The sequence below is a fragment of the Mesocricetus auratus genome, unplaced genomic scaffold (assembly GCF_017639785.1).
Source record: "Mesocricetus auratus isolate SY011 unplaced genomic scaffold, BCM_Maur_2.0 Super-Scaffold_100021, whole genome shotgun sequence".
NCBI lineage: Eukaryota > Metazoa > Chordata > Mammalia > Rodentia > Cricetidae > Mesocricetus > Mesocricetus auratus.
This window is the reverse complement of record NW_024429202.1, coordinates 8,870,428-8,888,839: the sequence shown is the minus strand read 5'-3', so window position 1 is coordinate 8,888,839 and position 18,412 is coordinate 8,870,428. Positions and strand designations below refer to the sequence as shown.

General features: G+C 47.2%; 1 long non-coding RNA gene across 1 annotated transcript; it reads left to right on the top strand.

The window, feature by feature from the left end:
* The first annotated feature begins 6,754 nt into the window (after positions 1-6,754).
* LOC110341276 lies at positions 6,755-14,114 on the top strand. Its single transcript, XR_005870158.1, has 3 exons — positions 6,755-6,993; positions 10,439-10,650; positions 13,604-14,114. It is a non-coding gene; the product is annotated as an uncharacterized LOC110341276 (long non-coding RNA).
* The last annotated feature ends 4,298 nt before the right edge of the window (positions 14,115-18,412 follow it).

Genomic DNA, 18,412 nt, shown 5'->3' with positions numbered 1-18,412 from the left:
TAATCCAAACGAATAATATTTTATCATTAATGACACAGATTTTAGTGTTTAAGAGACAACTTGCTTTCTATATACCAATACCAATCAGCTACACAGTTTAGTTCTTAAACGCCACTTAGAATATGATCAACATCTTCCAAAGACCTGGGTCCTCTGTAGATGAAGTTATAAACATGTACAGAGGAGATACCAAGAGGCCCAGTTCATTAATTAGACCTGATTAACTTAAATACAAGGGTTTAGATAGAGTAAGTTGAGAGTATGGTTATATCATCATTTCCCCATTGATATGCTAAATCTTACTAGACATCTCCATCCCGCTCTGGCTGAGATGAAAGCAGCTAAATACGTTGATTCTAAAATTTAAATGGGTGAACAAAAGGCCAAGATTATCTGAGGAAATGGGACAAAGTGGAGGAACTTTTCCCACAAAAAAAAAATCAAAGCTGTGAAATTAGAACTGAGATCCTCTTTAAACCCCGCCTTACTACTTCCTGTCTATCAATTCCCCCAGTCCTCCAAAACCTCTATGGTGAATTTTGGCTAGCTCTGCCCTCTGATTCAAAGCAAACTTTATTGTCAGGATGCGATCAAGATATCACACAGTTCCATCATGTAAGGAGGCCTGAAAGTCGTCAGAACTGTATGACATACCTTTTTGGGACCCTGGGTGGTGACTTCCCCTTCTCTCAGCATGAGATTCCTGGGCAAATTCCCATTTCTTTGGGGTCCACTTCAGTCTGATAGTCACACTGAGAGACACGAGTGTCTTTAGAACGTCTTCATTTCTGCCAGGCTGCCTACTCTCTGAATGTCATGTCGCTTTTCCACCCCCTCCTGTCATTAGAATTTTGTAAACCCAAATCTGTCTACTCATTTTGTTCTGTCTCTGTCCCCTTCAGTCCAAGCTGCAGTATTTTTGTTAACACCATCATCTTTAGGACTGTGTGGCTTTCCTACAAGTGTCATTGGCATCTTCTCCATAAGACAAAAGTGTCACGCTCTGATGGCCTTGAGATGGCTTTGGGTTTCTCCTGCATTGGGCACACTTAACCCAACTACTTAGAAACCCATTCACATCTGTAAGACCCATGAGACATCCTTGAACATGTTAGTGCCTTTTGTCTAACTGAACGGTTCTCTGAGGTCTTCCATCCATCTGATCTTTCTGAGGTCTTAACCAAGGGTATGATTGCTACATCCTCAGTTTCATTTTTGAAGCACCTCTTCCCAGCCAGACCTTAATGTCACCGTCATCTGGCATCTGCAGAAATAGGAAAGTACCAGAATCATCCTGTTTGGCTCCTTTGTGTTTAATGGCTTTTCCTTTAGCCTGTGTCCACCCTCATGCATGCTGGTATAGGCATGTGGTGGTGGGGGGGGTGGCTCAAGCACTTTTGGCTGACAAGCTCACACCCCTCGTCTGGTGCCTTCCCTTTCCATAGAACTACAGGTGAACCTGCTGCTAAACCCTCTGCCAGTGCACACCAGGATTCCCCTGATCTAGCTCCAAGAACGTGTTCCTTATTTCCCACTTAAGCCCCTCATCTAGCCTCATGCAGACTATTCGAGACTCCCAAAGTGCTCTGGAACATGCCCCTGGATGTCTTTTTAATTGCTGCTTACCTCCTCCTTCCAATGTCACTCTTGTAAAAGACACTAGGAAGATGTCGCTTCCATCAAAGAACCTATTCCCCTTGGGCCCACAGACCAAGAGCAGGACAACGGCCCAGCATCTGCCTTTGCTTGACAGCCTTCTGCTTGACTCCACACGGTCCTCTCCAAGCTGTGTCTGTCGACTTTAGCTGCCTCATCTCCCTTCAAGGCTGAAGGCACAAATATGTCACTGTCCAACAACATCAAGTTCTGCAGGACAAACCACCCTGCTCCAGACGAGGGCATAATATACGGTGAGCTTCTACACCCTGGAGCAGGTCATCTTGCAGAAACCACATTGGTTCCCTCAGGAGGACGAAGCCAGTAATAAATAAACTAATAATGTATGGTACTACCCTACAGTACTGTAGCTGAGACAATAAAACGCAGGACCACAACTTGACCATGGCTGCTTCATTATGCATACCCCTTGTCCCTGGTCTCAACTATCCCTCTGCTTAAAACCCACATAAGCACCCCAAAGATGAACTGGAGATGGCTGAGGCTTTCTTCATTCTTCTTCCAAATGAGTGGGTTATATCTCCTCTCTGTGTTTCCTTGCTAGGATGGTGCATCGGGGCAGTGGTTAAGCCTAGCTTGTTAGTCTTGCTAGCACTGGCATTCTTACACCAAGACTTTGGTTACATCTCTATATTCAGGGGTGTTTGTTGGAGAAGATACAAAAAAATCTTTATAGTTGTTGGGTGTTTTATAATGACTTATCCCTAAGCACCTACCAGTTTTGGAGGTTCAACCTCAGCCGAGAGATTGACCCAGGGCTATTGTTGAATATTAGTTTAAGATGTGTGACATTTGTCTATGCTATGAGATATTTGTTTAATGATGCAAAGATGCGTTGCATTCCTTTATGCTGCATTTGTTTAACTCTGTGATGCTGTGTTACTTTGCCTGTCTTAAACACCTGATTGGTCTAATAAAGAGCTGAACGGCCAATAGCAAGGCAGGAGAAAGGATAGGCGGGGCTGGCAGGCAAAGAGTATAAATAGGAGGAGAAATCTAGGCTCAAAAGAAGAAAGAGGGAGAAAAGGGGAAGGAAAGGAGGATGCCAGGGGACAGCTACCCCAGCCACATAACCAGTCACTGAGTAAAAAGGGAAGAAAGACATAGAATAAAGGAAGGCAAAAGGCCCAGAGGGAAACCACAGTTAAAGAGAAATGGGATAATTTAAGTTAGAAAAGCTGGCTAGAAACAAGCCAAGCTAAGGCCAGGCATTGGTAAGTAAGAATACGTCTCCATGTATTTATTTGGGAGCTGGGTGGCAAGCCCCCCAAAAGAGTAAAAAACAAAGGCCAACTGCACAGGGCCTCTTGCGAAGTCTTTGGGAAGACGTCTTGAGCTAATGTTGTAAGAGGGCTTGACCAGGATAGAGGATAGGTCACTCACACAGATGGTGGTGAGCCTCCCCCAGGCTGAGCATCATCAGACAAGGTGACTCATGTCCATCCTTGGAGCAAGTGATAAAGGGGACCTAACTTTATACGCTAAGCATAGGTTATTCTGGCTGCCACGTAAATAACTAGCTGCAGGACACAAGGAAACAGGAACTTGTCAGGAAGCTAAGACAGCAATGCTGGCACCAGCTGATGGGTGCTTAGAACAGAGAGAAAACAGCAAAAGTCAGGAGAAATGGTGGGATCGTAGATGCACGTTGACATTTTGAAGACAATAGATGGTAAGATATGCTGATAGAGAAAGAATCAGAGAAAATCCACGAAGAGTAACATTGAAAAGAAATATATTCTGTATTTTATGAATCCAAAGATGTATTGGGGTGCATGAATGTGTGCATGTCTGTGTGTGGGTACATGTGGGGGCCAGATATTCTGTACTTCCTTGGGTGCTCTCCCCGACCCCCTTAATTTTTGACACATTTTTCATGGAGCTCATGAGGTTGACAGCACCAACTGGCCAGCAGGTTCTAGGACTTCCGGTGCATGGCCCATGCCTAGCTGTGTACCTGCTCATGCCAGTCAGGACCTTGCTGACTGAACTATGTCTTGTCTCCTGGTCCAAGTATCTATTTATTTATTTTCATTGTCTGCTATGGGGATTGAACCCAGGGACTAGAACATGGAAGATAAGTGCTGTGCCACTGAGTTATATCTCAGTCAGAAGAACTTGGTTGTAAACAACCCGGAAAGAAAAATCACTATTATATGAGATGGCTACCATCTGCAATGACTTGGGCACTCTTATTATCAGTATTTTTCAAGGGAGGAATGTGAGATTTTGAGTGCTTAAATAATTTTCTGGCAGTCTCCAGGATAGCAAGTGATGTGGCCTGGGGAGGGGGTGGTGGTTGACTACTGTGCACTGTTGTCAGCACTCTTTCTTAGAAGCTACTGGCAGATATCTGGGTTGCTTCCAGATGGGTGACTCAGCAGTAGGGACAGGGGCTCCAAGGGCACACTTGTCCCAGTCCTACCATATGGACTCCCAGTGCTCACTGCCTGGCCACTGGCCCATAGGCCTCTGCTGAGGCTCTGTAGACCCGTGTGCGTCACTGACAAAGCTCCCAAACATGTACCCAGCACTCCAGGGAGAAGGAGAAAGTTAGGGAAAACCTGTCCCCCACATGCCAACAGGCTGCCTGCTTTCTGACTGGCTAATGTTAGCACCACCACGTGGGCCAGCAAACCGGCTACTGGTTTTGTTGTCAGCGATGCCAAAGGCCAGAGGAGTCTGAAGCATGAAGTCAGGGCCCTTGAGACAGCCATTGCTGTAGCTACCCACATCTGGACTGCCAGGGGCAGCAGAGACAGCTCTCTGGTCTGGATTCCTTTAAAAGCAGCTTAGCTTTTCTGCTTCTCCTCTGATTCTACTCCCACCCCCACCCCTTAAGCTACATTCCAGGTCCCGAAGAGGAAATTTTGAGTGACTGCCCTGGGGAGGGAGGGATCTGCCTGAGGCTGATCTCTCTGTACGTCCTCACTTAAGCAGCATTTCTCAACCTGTGGGTTACAATCCCTTTGCGATGGAACAACCCTTTCTCAGGGGTCACGATTGAGATTTTTACATTATGATTCATAGCACTAGCAAAACTACAGCTATGAAGTAGCAACGGAAATAGTTTTATGGTTGAGGGGGGGTCACCACAACATGAGGAACTGTGTTAAAGGATCGCAGAGTTAGGAAGGCTGAGAACCATTAATGCAGGGGAATGCAACTATTTCCCTTTTTTCTCTTTCATTTTCTTCTCCTTTTCTGTAGGAAAGGGTCTCATGAGTGTCCCATGCACCTGGTGTATTGATGGTTGAACCTCTCCACCCCTGAAACACAGTGGTTTGTTTTGTCTGATATTAGAGGAAAATAATGTAAGGGGGAACCCAAGTAACACTGTGGCCATTTCAGCCTGGTCTAATTAGGGAGACTTTCCTGCCGGGAGCCTGATGATGAGGAGTGTTGGGGTCTCCTGTCGGTCACGGCAGGGGTCTTGGGTGTCAGCAGCTATTCACTACCAATACAAAACTCAGAAGAGATTCAAAGAGAGATTCTAAGCAACAAGAGACCCTGTTCCAAACAAGGTGGAGGAGAGACTGGCTGTCAAGGCTGCCATTCCTCCACACGTGGGGAGTGACAATGCATGCCCAAGTTCAAACACAAACAATCCTAGGACCACAGACCTAGGGTCCCTGAGACACAAAATTTCCTCGGGGCCTTACACAGAGTTGCAGGGGTCGGGGTGATGTTTTGCATTCATCAGATCAGCAGGATGTTTTGAAAGAACAAATCTAGCATCCTTGATGACCAAGGACACAGGTTCCATGATGGGCAGGAGAAGGGAGGGATTGCTTCCAGCTCTCTGTAGGTGGTAAGTGTGACAGATCATGTCAAAAGCCTGCTGATCAAGTCACTCTTCGATAACAATTGTGTGTGTGTGTGACAGAGAGAGAGAGAGAGAGAGATGTTTGTGTTTAATCTGGGTGTGTGTTGCCATTCCCCACATGTGGAGGAAAGAGGGCAGCCTTGGCTTTCAATCCTCCCCTTCCACCTTGTCTGAGGCAGGGTCTCACCAGGCTGGCCGGCCTGCGTGCTTCTGGAGGGTCTCCCGTCTCTGCGTATTGTCTCTCCGTGGGAGCACTGGGGTTGCAGACGCACTGTCACGCTCAGCTGGACATTGCTCTGGAGACACAAACTCAGGGCCCCACACCGGCACAGCAAGCCTCTACCCCCTGAGCCATCTTTCAGCCCCATCAATCTTAGAGTTCAGATGGGGGGGTCTCTCGTGTGTTGTGGGTTCTGGGAGTTGAACTCAGGTCCTTGTGCTTGCAAGGCAAACATTTTATTGACTTGGCCATTTGCCCAGCCCCTCAAGCCATCAATTCACAAACAGTAGCTTACTGTAAAGAAAATGTGTGGTCATGTGCCCAGGGCTTTAGCTAAAAAAAAAAAAAATACTTACTGGTGCTTTGGAAACAGACAGGAAATTGATTGACAAAGTCATCAAAAGCATGTTATAAGAAAATATATTAATGTAGAGAGATGGGTATCTTATGCTGGGGAATGAGAAAGCATAAAGGGAAATATGCAAGAAAAATAAGACACAGCATAACAAAAAGATTAAAGTCAAACTCAGTATTCAGATAATCTGGGCGAGTCATTGAAGCCTCAGGTTTTCCTGCCTGTGAAATGGGCATGAAAGGACTTTCTTCACATTTCCCGCGCTAAACTTCTGCTTCCTGACCCTGCTCCCCGGCTCTCATCTCCATCTCTGAGATGGAGGTCACTTTTCAGTCACCTCAGGCTACCTTCCCTTAACTTTTATGTGCTTTGGTGTTTATTAATGTTGGCTGTTCCAAACGTTTAGATCGAGTTTGTTGGTCCCTTGAGTTTTTCATTGTGCTTGTTTTCATTAAGATATCGCTAAAAAAGAGACAAACAGCCCATAGGGAACAAATTTCCTAAGGGAAACAAGTTTACAGAATATGCATACAAATGTCACCTAAACATAAAGATAAGAAAAATGTTGTCACCTAAACATAACGATAAGAAAAATGTGTGGCAAAACCCCGCTAAGGTACTGTTTCTTAACTGTCAGCTGTCCAGTTAGGCAAACTCCAAATAGTTAACGACACATTTCAAGTGTTATTGTTAAGTGTCATTATCAAGCCAATTAGAAGTGACTGGCTCTCACTCCGCATCTCCGCTCCTCTCTTCCGGTTTGGACGCTGCAAGCTGAATCTCAGTGTTGCCATTGGTTTCTGCTGTGTTCTGCCAGTAGGGGCGCCAACGGGGGAGACTGAGCCAGGAGGAGAGGAAGCCGACCTCCACCCTCCTGCTTTGCTTCCGGTCTGTCTGCTTCCTGCTTGTTCCTGAGTGAGTAGCTCTAGTCGCTGACTGACCACACTGGGAAAAACAAAGAAAGCACAAAAAATAATATCTAATTAATTTACAAGCATCGTTACCATTTAGCCCAGTAACCAGACCCTCCTCGTTCCAAGTGGCATATGTTCAAGATCATCTATTACAGTCTTATTGGAAATAGCAAGAATTACCCAATTACAAAAATAATCTATGGCCTGCCTGTCTATAGAATAGATGTTTTATAGCAATTAAAATTTAAAAAACAGAATATCGTTAATTAGAAAGAAAAATGGATTACCGTAGCATTCTGTTTTCCAAAACCAGGGAGAATTTAAAAACATATGTATAGTCTTGTATAACCGTGGGTTGTGTCCCTAGAAGCCTACACTAGAAACTGGTAAGGACGGTCATCCAGCTGTCTCTGACTGCAGGAGTCAAGAGAAAGGAGACAGTGCCTGAATACGGTCATTCCTGGGGATCTGTACTGCCTGGTTTTGTGTCAACTTGACACAAGCTAGAGTCATCAGAGAGGAAGGAGCCTCAGCTGAGGAAATGCCTCCATGAGATCCAACTGTAAGGCATTTTCTCTATTAGTGATCAATGGGGGAGGGCCCAGGCCATGGTGGGCGGAGTCATTTCTGGGCTGCTGGTCCTGGGTTCTATAGCAGAGCAGGCTGGGCAAGCTGTAGGAAACAAGCCAATAAGCAGCATCCTCCATGGCCTTTGTATCAGCTCCTGCCTCCAGGCTCCTGCCCTGGCTTCCTTCAGTGATGAACAGGGATGCTGAAGTGTAAGCTGAACACACCCTTTCTTTCCCAACTTGCTTTATGGTCATGGTGTTTTGCTGCATCAATAGAAACTCAGACAGGGAGCGGGAGGGAGGGAGGGAGGGAGAGAGAGAATGAATTAGAGAAAAGTTTCTGTAGAGGATGTCCAAAGCATGAGGCAGAGGACACACAAATCTGTCATTGGCTTCAACCTCCACTTTGCCTGGGGCCCTTGACCCAAGGACCCAGATTTATGGAGCAGAAACAGGGGCTCCTTTACTCTGGCTTCTCCCACAGGGATAGGCAGAGACCTCTGCCCATAGTACTTCAAGCCCACCCTGCAGCCTGGGCATTCCTTCTGAGTCACCTGGGACCCTTGGTCCTACCCTGACTTTGCACCACCTAAGTCCATCAAGTGGCAATTTCTCTTGGAGCTGCTGTCAGCACCCTGGAAGTGCTGGCCCTGATCACCAGGGGCGCCACCTGGGTGGTGTTCCTATTGTTTTACTGTCTCTGCCCCCGCTCCACTGTAGGAATTCCTCTGCTCTGCTGGGAAATGAATTGTCCGTGCTGCCTTCAACCCGGAAAGACTGCAGAGGGCCGGGAGCCTCGAGTTTTCCACTAGGAACACACAGCTCCTTCCTCAGGGATCTCCCTGAGGTCTTTGTATGGGGTCACTTCAAATGGCCAGGACAGTTAGACACTGGGGTACACTGAGGCTCCACAAAAGACTTTACCTGGGACAATGGAGGGGATGGCTCCTTGAACCTGAGACTAAGGCTTGTGAGCCTATTCTCTGGGTGTCCTTCCTTGGTACCTCAGTGATGGGGAAGTCCTGGGTATATGTCAATAAAGCACTGTTGGCCAATAGGGAAGCAAGATAGGTGAGACTAGGAGTCCAGGAGGACTCTGGGTAGGAGAAACACAGGGAGTCAAGATGTAACCGCCATAGGGATAAGAAGCCCGGAAAATACTCCGGTAAGAGAAATACTTAGATTAACAATTATGGGATAAATACTTAAGTCAGAGCTAGCCAGTAAGAAACAAGCAAGGCCAACAGCTTCATAATTAATACAGCGTCTTGTGTGTTTATTTGGGACTGATGCGGCTCTGGAACCAGGCTGACGGGAAGGCTTCTCTTTACACCTCAGCATTAAATGATCCTCCCTCCCTCTCTCCCTACTCCCTCCCTCCCTCTCTGCAGATCAGAAGGGTTTCCCCCCTTAAAAGACATACTGCTTCAAATTTTTCTAAAACTTCAAGTACAGGAGCCTTGCAAATCAATATTTGCTGCCGATGACATAAACAGTCTGTGATTTAAGACAGTTCCGGGCAAGAACAAAACTCAGTCTTGACAAAATGATGTTCATTAAGGTAGAGTGAAGCCTCTGCAGGAGGGGACTCCACAGGTACAGCCACTGGGCCAGGGGCCAACAAGAGCATGTGACTGAGGCAGAGATACATACGGAGAGGGAGCAAAGGGGTCTGGGATATCTCATCTGTTTAGGAAAACAAATGGTTCTCACACTCCTCGGCTGTTTTTTACCTGTAACCAATTGCTAGGCTAATTCTACACAATTCTTCATGTTGCTCCAAAGAGAGCCTCAAATGTCTGCTTGTCCACAGCCTCGGGCTCTGTCTGTTCTCAGAGGGAAAACACAATATATATGTTTTCATTTTTTAAACGTAGGAGGAGAAGGGTGTGTGGGGGCAGGGTTGGTTTGCTTTTTGAGACAGCGTCTCCACTACATAGCCCTGGCTGGCCTGGAACTCTATGTAGACTAGCCTGGCCTCAAGCTCACAGAGATCTGCCTGCCTTTGCCTCCTGCGTGCTGGGATTAAAGACATAGCCCCACACCAGACTACATATAATTGTGGGATGGGCACTAAAGTCCATTGGGGGACCTGTATCTTAACCAGCCATTGTCTGTTAGTTCACAAAAGACGTTGTTAGCTCACTGGTGGCTTTCCTGCCCGACTTACCCTGCCCTGACCCCACCCCATGAGGTCCAGTCTGGGAACTCCTAGCCCTGACTACTGCCTCCCCTGCTCCTGGACAGTCAGACTTCTGGGAAACAAAGATGGCTCCACCCTTTGAGAATGTCAGGGTGAGGCGGAAGAGATGATTCAGGGACACTGACTACTCTTCCAGAAAGGTCAGGGTTTGAGTCCCAGCACCTACATGTTGTGTCACAACCACCTATAACTCCAGTTCCAGGGGATCCCATGCCCTCTTCTGGCCTCTGTGGGCACCAGGCATGAACATGGTACATGTGACATACATGTAGGCAAAACAGCCATACACAAGAAACTATTTATTTATTTTGATTTGTTTATTTAAAAGGAAAAAGAAATGCCCCCAGCCCCAAAGACTAATTTTTTTTTAAGAAGAAAGAATCAGTAACATCAGAGTCACAGTTTCACGTGGGAACAGCCTTGTCACAAAGTGGAAGGCCATCTCAGGGTAGAGCCCACAGCTCGGGAGCCTCAGGGAGGCTGGGGGATCAATGAGATACCAAATCGGATGCCGGTTAAGCTTCTGCAGTTCAGAGTCAGGCAGTTCACCGTGCTCTGCCCGCCTGTGCATGTCAAATGACTTTGGGAACTTTTATGTGGGCGTGAAGTTTGGGGTTTGTAGAAAAAAAATTAACAGCACATTTCATAGCGTAATTATGAAATTTTCTCTGCAGGAGCACACGTGGTCTGCACAACCCTGAGGTGTTTGACAGCTCTGCTCAATGATGCTGATCCCTCTGCCTACCCCTCCCCGCCACACATACCACCTCACTGCACCAGGGTCCCTCGTGGCCACCACCCTGCCTCAGAGACCAGCTGCAGAAGTCTCCAAATCAGCCCCATCCTGATCTGCTGTGGGAAGGGGGTGCCCATCACAACGCCGCTCGTGAGTCACACCCGAAGGACCTGTCTCTTTCTCTCTTGTTTCGTTTGGAATTCACACCGACAAAGATTCCATTATCCCGTGCAATAACTTTTGCCCAGAGTGATAGAAATTTTCAGTCTACCTGGATTAGGGCAGCCCTGAGAACAGCAGGTCAGGGAGGAGGGGGATGGGCAGGTACACTGTTGTCACCCTCCGTCCATAGGCACCCTTGCTCTTGTCTGGGGATGCTCTTTCTTTGTTCTCAGCCTCTCTCCTGGAGTCCTCTCTCCTCTCAGTTCCCCGAGTGAGGAACTCCTCCTTCGTGACAGCTGCCACTGTCCTTTCCCTCCCCTGGTTTTTCCTCCCCTGGTCCAAGCCCTCTTCCCCAGAACATCAAAGCTTAAAGGGTTAAGATAATGTGTGAGACCACAGTGAGATAGAAGCTACCCCAAGATGGCCAGAGGTTAGCTTCATGCCTCTCCCTCCTTATTCATCCCCACCCTGAGAGGTCTTAATCATTTGAACCGGAGCCCCAAGTCATAGGAAACACAAGTAAGAATCTAGGAAGGGCATGCAGACTCCTCCTACCCCTCAGGAGGAAGCAGGCCTGGGGCCCCTGTGCTCAACCCTCCCAGAAAGCAACTCTTTGCTTTAGTGATTGATTTGTCTAAGGCTGAGGGCTGTAGAAATGGCATCTCCTGGTGCAGGACTGGGTGCCTTTGGCACTGTCTGGGCCCCAGCTCCGTGTAGCCTCCCTGTCCTACGTCCACTCTTTGGACACAATGCCACCAGCCAGATCACTCATGGCAGTCCAGGAGGAAAGCTGAGGGTTCGATCTGAGAGAATGGTGTCTACACAGACACTGGTTCGTGGAGTACTGACCGAGATTAAGATGCACAAGCTGTGGTTCCCATTCATAGATGTGATGCAAAGGATGAATGTTGAGTTTTTTAAACTCCTTTGTATGTGTAAGAGGTGTGTGTGTGTGTGTGTGTGTGTGTGTGAGAGAGAGAGAGAGAGAGAGAGAGAGAGAGAGAGAGAGAGAGAGAGAGACTATGGGTCTTCACGTACCTTGGTACATGTAGAGGTCAAAGGAACCTTGGGTATCAGTCCTTTCCTTCCATCTTGTTTTGAGACAATGTCCCTTCTTTTTTTAAAGAAATCTTTATTATTATTATTATTATTATTATTATTATTATTATTATTATTATGTATACAATCTTCTGCTTGCATGCCAGAAAAGGGCATCAGAGCTTATTCAAGGTGGTTGTGAGCCACCATGCGGTTGCTGAGAATTGAACTCAGGACCTTTGGAAGAACAGTCAGTGCTCTTAACCGCTGTCCCTTCTTCTTTGGGAGTAGTTTCAGGGGTGGTGGTGATTTCATTAAAAGGAGGATGCCCAGGCCCCTGAGCTGTCCTCCCAGCAGGTTCAGGTCAGGGACTTGGCACTAGAGAGGAAACCCTGGGGGCTGAAACATCTCTCTTAGATTGGATGTAACTGGTCTTCACATTCATACTTGCATCATTCTAGTCTGTGGCCAGTCTCTAGGGACAGGATCTACAGTGGCACAATGTCCCCAGCCTGCTGTCCCCATCAGAAGGCTCATGTCTGTAACCTTGAACAAAGACAGGCAGATCCCAGAGTTCACTGGCTAGTCATCTTAGTCAAACAGGAAGCCTTGGGTTCACTGAGACACCCTGTCCCAAGGCAAGAAGATAGTGACAGAGGAGACACCTCCTGTCCTGCTCAGCTTGGGTGCTCAACCTGTTTTCCACTGTGGTCAACCTGTCTCAAGACTTGTGTCTGATGAATAAGTCACCCAAACACACTGACTCCAAACGGTGGTGGGCTCTTCTTCCCCGAGAAGCTGTGAGTTGACCGGGCTCAGTTGAGTGGTCTAGCAGGGCACATTTAGTGGTTACATCGATTTGGGAGTTTGGTTAGAACTAGAGAAATGTCCAAAATGGCCTCCTTTCAGGACCCCACATTATTACTGTTCCAGCTCGATGGGTGGGTTCTAAGAAAGAATATTCTGAAAAGACAAGTCTACCCTGTAAGCACATGCCAAGAACCTGCTAGTGTCATGCTTGCTAATGTCCCATTGGTTAAAGGAAACCATGCATCCAATGCCAGAGTCAATGTGGGAGGAGTCACAAAAATGTGAATTCTGGGAGGTGTGGTTCATTGAATGCCACCCTGCACTCTCCTGGGAACCTGGAAGGTAGGACAGGTTTCTCAACAGACAGCATCTCTCAGGGGTCGGAGTCAACCCACCTGCTCTAGAGGTGGGGAAAGGTTTCTAGAGTTCCTCCATGATGTCACCACTAAAACACAGCTCTCACATCAAAGGGGATAAGGAGATAACTTATTCTAGAGCCAACTATGAGTGACCGTGGCCTGGGAACACAGATTTAGGTTAGCCCAAACTCCATGTTCCTGCAGGGAAGCAGACTTGTGAAGTTTTTGCAGTAACAGGACAAAGAAAGCCCTAACTCAGTATGCTTTTCAAATGCTCTGGTGGGAACATCAGAGAGACACTTTACAGCAAGTGGGGCAAGCCTCTGCTACATGCTGTCTAAGACATGTGTGTTCCAAATGGTCTTCTGGGTCAGGAGAGCTATCAATGCTATAAGAGAGCTAAAGAAGACCCAGGATGCTTTGACTCTGGCCTTGCAACGTTCCAAGCTCTACATAGTCACTGATGTTCTAGTCAATTCATCAGCCTTGCTGAAGTTTCAGTTTGAATGTGTAGCTTTTTTCTGGGAGCTGTTGTTCACAGTGGTAGCATTCTGGTCTAGCAAAAAGACATTGTCCTGGGAGACAATGGAGGGATTTTCCCTGACATCCATTAGTTCTCTCACAGGCTCATTCACTAAATGTAGGCATCAGGCAACCCCTCCTACCAGCTGTAAGAACACATTCATCTCCTCCCCTGAGCTCTTCAGCCACAGAAGAATCCTCTTTCCTTCCAGGGGAGCCACAGTGGTTAAGAGAACCGACCTGGAAAGCAGGTGGCTTGGCTTCAGATCCCAGCTACCACACAGCAGCTTTGCAAATACAGGTGCTTGCCCAACCTCCCACCATCTGAGTTCCCCTGAGGAAGACATCACTTCATCCATGGAAAGTACTCGGAACAGAGCCTGACATGGACTAAGCAGGCAATCATTTGCCAAGGTTACTCATGGTGAATCCTTCGATAGAAGAACCTTGTGGAGGCCGGCAAGATAGCTCAGTGGATAAGGGCACTTGCAGCCAAGCCTAATGACCTGACCTGAGTTCAATTCCTGAGACCCCCTGACTCCCTGAAGTTATCCCCTGGCCTCCACAGACACACCATGGCACATGGGTGCATGGATGTGTACACATACAATAAACAAAAATATAACACATTTCTTAAAAGAATTTTTCAAATATCAAAATTAACAAATGACAGAATAAATAGTAAACCGACTTACAGTATATGAAAATAAAATAAAATAAACTCCCTCACAAGATCCCACCATGTTGAAAGTATCCTAACTGCCTGGCATGTGCAATATGTTTCTCTGAAATCTACACACATATCCATCCTTTTCTTTGCAAAATGAAGTCTCAGTCTAGCACACTGTGACCCTCCAGTGAAGACCTAGAGATTTGTCAAGGTCATGGATACTAACATTGACTCCTCCAGTTTCACTCGCCATCTGCATTTCCCCGTGTGACCTATCTCTTCCTATGGGGAGTTTGTAAGTAAGGGTGTGATAAATGCCCCCCAAGTCCCAACTGTGACCTCTTTTCTACACCAACAGAAACTAGAGTCACCTTCGGAGTCCCAGGTAACTTCTGTGTGCCTGGATCTACTGATCTTGTCTGCATCTCCACAGGACTTAGCTTCTCTCTACACCAGGACTTAACTCTAGCTTGCACTCCATCCAAGTACCCTCCCTGTTCTAGTGGCTGGACTCAGACATCTGCCATTCTGTCCCAAGCTCATCCCATGTAGCCCTGCCTGATTCTTCCTCATTATCTGCTTCCCACAACCTCTATCTAAGAGCTGCTTTCTATTTAGACATCCAACACTGGCTGTGCGTTCACCTGCTATGATTGTGGGCATTTGTGTTTATTCTCCAGGCACCAGGGCTCTAATTGGAAGCCCCACTCGTCCTTTCTCCCTCCAGGGTCTCCGTGAGCACACAAACCCCGACCCCCCTCACAGCCATGCTGTCTTGTACACATTCATCAAGTGGTTATCCAGCTTTCTCCTCTCCTGCCAGCACACAGAGGAGTCTTGGGGAGATGCTGAACTAAATAGTAAACAGTCCATGGTCTCCAACCCTAATGGACTGTATGATGCAGCTTCCCAGGCTCTATTTCCTAGCTGCTAGGAAACTCTGTGACTCTCACGGAGGAGTTGATTCCTGACCCAGGGAAGCCTGGCTACATCATGCAGCCCGACAGATTCTAAGCAGGAGAGAGGAGTCAGTTGCTAGATGATTCCTTTTTTGATCCCCTAAGCCACCAAGCTCTCCCTGAGGATTCTGGGCCGCTCTCCCTTGACTGGCTCCAAAATGTATTAGCTCTACCAACTTTTTTTTCCGTAGTCTACAAAGCCAGCTAAACTCGTGGGTACCGCTTATGTAAAGACCTTAAACCACATGTTTACTTTCCTGAACTGTAAAAAGTTTATAGGGGGCTGGAGTTCTTGTCCGGCACCATACTCAGAATTGCCACCACATTCCACCGGGTGACAGAGGGCTCTCTGTCAGCACCCCCCACCCAGACGGGAGGGGTGGGTAGATAGGACACAGTTATCCAGACCCAGTAGGAAGAGTACAGAAGATGGGTCTAGACAACAGAGTTTCAAGCTCCTGGGGGAAGGTGCAGTGGGAAGGAACGATGATGGAGATTTGGGAGCTGTGGAGACAAGCAACAAGCCCACACAGAATGCCCAGAGACATGGTGCATGCCAGTGTTCTCTCCCTGGTGGACTCTCTCTCTTACAGAAGCAGATGTAAGGGCACTGAGCCCACAGCAGTACCAGAGCTGGTCCCCACTGAAGTCTACTTTCAGACACAGCTCCTGAATCCTAGGAAGAGAGGTCGCTGAAATTGATGCTGAAACAAACTGGGGTGGGCTAATATAAATACAAGTATATTTACATTAGTAACTTTTCTCACAGCTCTGACAAAGCACCCGATTGAAGCCGCTCAAGGGAAGAAGGATTTATTTGTGTTCAGTTTGACAGGATCCAGTCCATCATGGTGGGCACCATCCATGGTGGGGGAGGTTGTGGCTCAACTTATGTGGTGGTTTGAATGAGAAAAGCCACGCCCCCCATATTTAAACACTTGGTCTTCAGTTGGCAGCACAGTTCGGGGGAGGTCATGGAACCTTCAGGAAATGCACACACTGAAGGAAATATGTCACTGGGCCTCGCCCACTTCCATTTACTGCCTTTGTTTCTGGTATGCTGAGCAACTGTCACCAGCCAGCTTCCTGCCAGGCCATTTGCTGCTGTGCTGTGCCTACCAGCATGGACTCCAGCCGTCTGAAACCATAAGCTAAACAAACCTCTGATGGGGGAAGTCCTTCTGTGTATATGTTGTCCTACTGGCTGATAAATAAAGCACTGTTGGCCAATAGGGAAGCAAGATAGGTGGGACTAAGAGTCGAGGAGGATTCTGGGAAATGTAGTCAAGAGTGGAGAGTCGCCGTGTGATCCCAGGAAGAGAGAATGCATGAGGCTGGCTTCCTCAGTAAGATGTCTTATAAAAATATATATTAGTAGTTATGGGTTAATAATTAAGTCAGAGCTAGCCAATGAGAAATCATAGCAAACGACCAACAGCTTCATAATTAATATAGTGTCTTGTGTGTTACTTGGAGGTGGAGACAGCGGCGGGACCCAGGCAGCTGGAGGGGAAGAATGACATTGCAAGCTTCCTTCCCTAAGTTGCCTCTGGTTGTGGTATTTTATCACTGCCACAGAAAGACGCTGATGCTTGCTACAAGCTGGCAGCCCAGGAAGTACAGCTGTGCTCCAAACTTCAAGGCCCACCCTCTAGTGACCCACTTGCTCCAGGCACCACCTTTTAAAGGCTGTAAACTGTGTAAGTCACCTACCCAGGGTCTGTTTGCCCATCTGTAAAGTAAAGACAGAAGTGCCTGAGTTAGGGATGCAGAGACAAGTGGACCCTGGAGCCTTGCTGACGAGCCAGTCTGGCTTAAACTATGGTCAGTGAAAAGTCTGTCTTTAAAAATGACGTGGAAAACAATGGAGGAAGATACCCAAAGTCAAAGTAGTCTTCACAATTGCACATTTGTTTGCAAGTGCACACCACACACACACACATACACACACACACACACACACACACACACACAAAACCAGGGCATTAATTAGTTTTCTGTTGCTGTAATAAAGTATCATGGCCAGAAGCCACTCATAAATGCAAAGGTTCATTGTGACTCACAATTCAGAGGGATGAGTCCATCATAATGGTGGAGGAGCAGCAGGAAGCTGAGCACCATATCTTGAACACGAAGTCCAAAGCAGAGAACTAGAAACAGAGAAACTATAAAACTTTAAAGCCTGTTCCCAGAGGCATGCTACCTTCAGGAAGGCTGCACCACCTAAGCCTCCCCAAACATCACCACCTACTGAGAACCAAGTGTTCAAACACACAAGCTTATGGGGGACAGTCCTCATTCAAACCACCAAACATAAACACACAATTTTTTTTTTACATTTTCACCATTAACATTATGGCCCTAGGAAATAGTTGCATCAGAGACAGACATGAACTCTTCAAGACTTCAGACACCTGTTTAGGAAACTGAGTCTCTCTGAGATACAGACAAAGCTGCCTACACTAGCCCCTCTCTCCTCAACAGTGGGACCCACCTCACTTCACTCAAGGTCAGCCTCATAAACAGACTCTTTTCTCAAAGTGTTGTCTTAGGCCAAAGTGTCAATGCCTCACAATAGACTGGAGCGTGTTTCCAGCCCAACCAGAGGTTTCAACACATTGCGACTATTACTGATTAATTACTTATTAATTAATCAAAATAGCTTCTAGAGGGCTACAGAGATAGAGGAGTCAGTAAATTACTTGTTTTGCAAGAATGGAGATCTGAATTAGAGCTCCAGACCCACGTGAAAAACTTTCTGTGGTTGTGCGCACTTGTAACCCTAGCACTGGAAGGCAGAAAGCCCAGATCCCTGGGGCTTGGTGGTCTGTCAGCATAGCCCACCTGGAAAGTTCCAGGTCCACGGGAGACCTTGTCTCAGAAAACACGGACAGTAACACCCAAGACTGTTCACTAGCCTCCATTTGCACACACACACACACACACAGAGTTGCTAAAGGGACAAATTTTGCTGAGTAGTACAGCTGGCACAGATACATCTGCTGGCCACACCTGGAATTCACACTCTAAACTTAACACTCTCCAAATGGGTGGGGAACCCATCTTCTCCTCTACAACGACCTAGGAAATAAGTCTGAAGGCTTACGCATTTGGCCAAAAGATCTCCGAGCCATGCAGAGCCATAGCGTCCTGCCTCTGTGTCAGCTGTTCTTGTTCGGGGTGTCTTGTGATGGACTGGTGTGGATTGGATGAAACCACTCCAGTTAACCGTCTCATCTGTAGAGCCCCTGCCCCGGCGATCTACCGGCTGTTCTGCCATACCCACCACCCGTCACCCTCATGGGACTGTCCCGGATACTGGGAGAAAATTTGTCAGGTCTCCTTCTCCAGAGTCAAGGCCATGGGTGTCCCCGCTGCCAGGACAATATGAT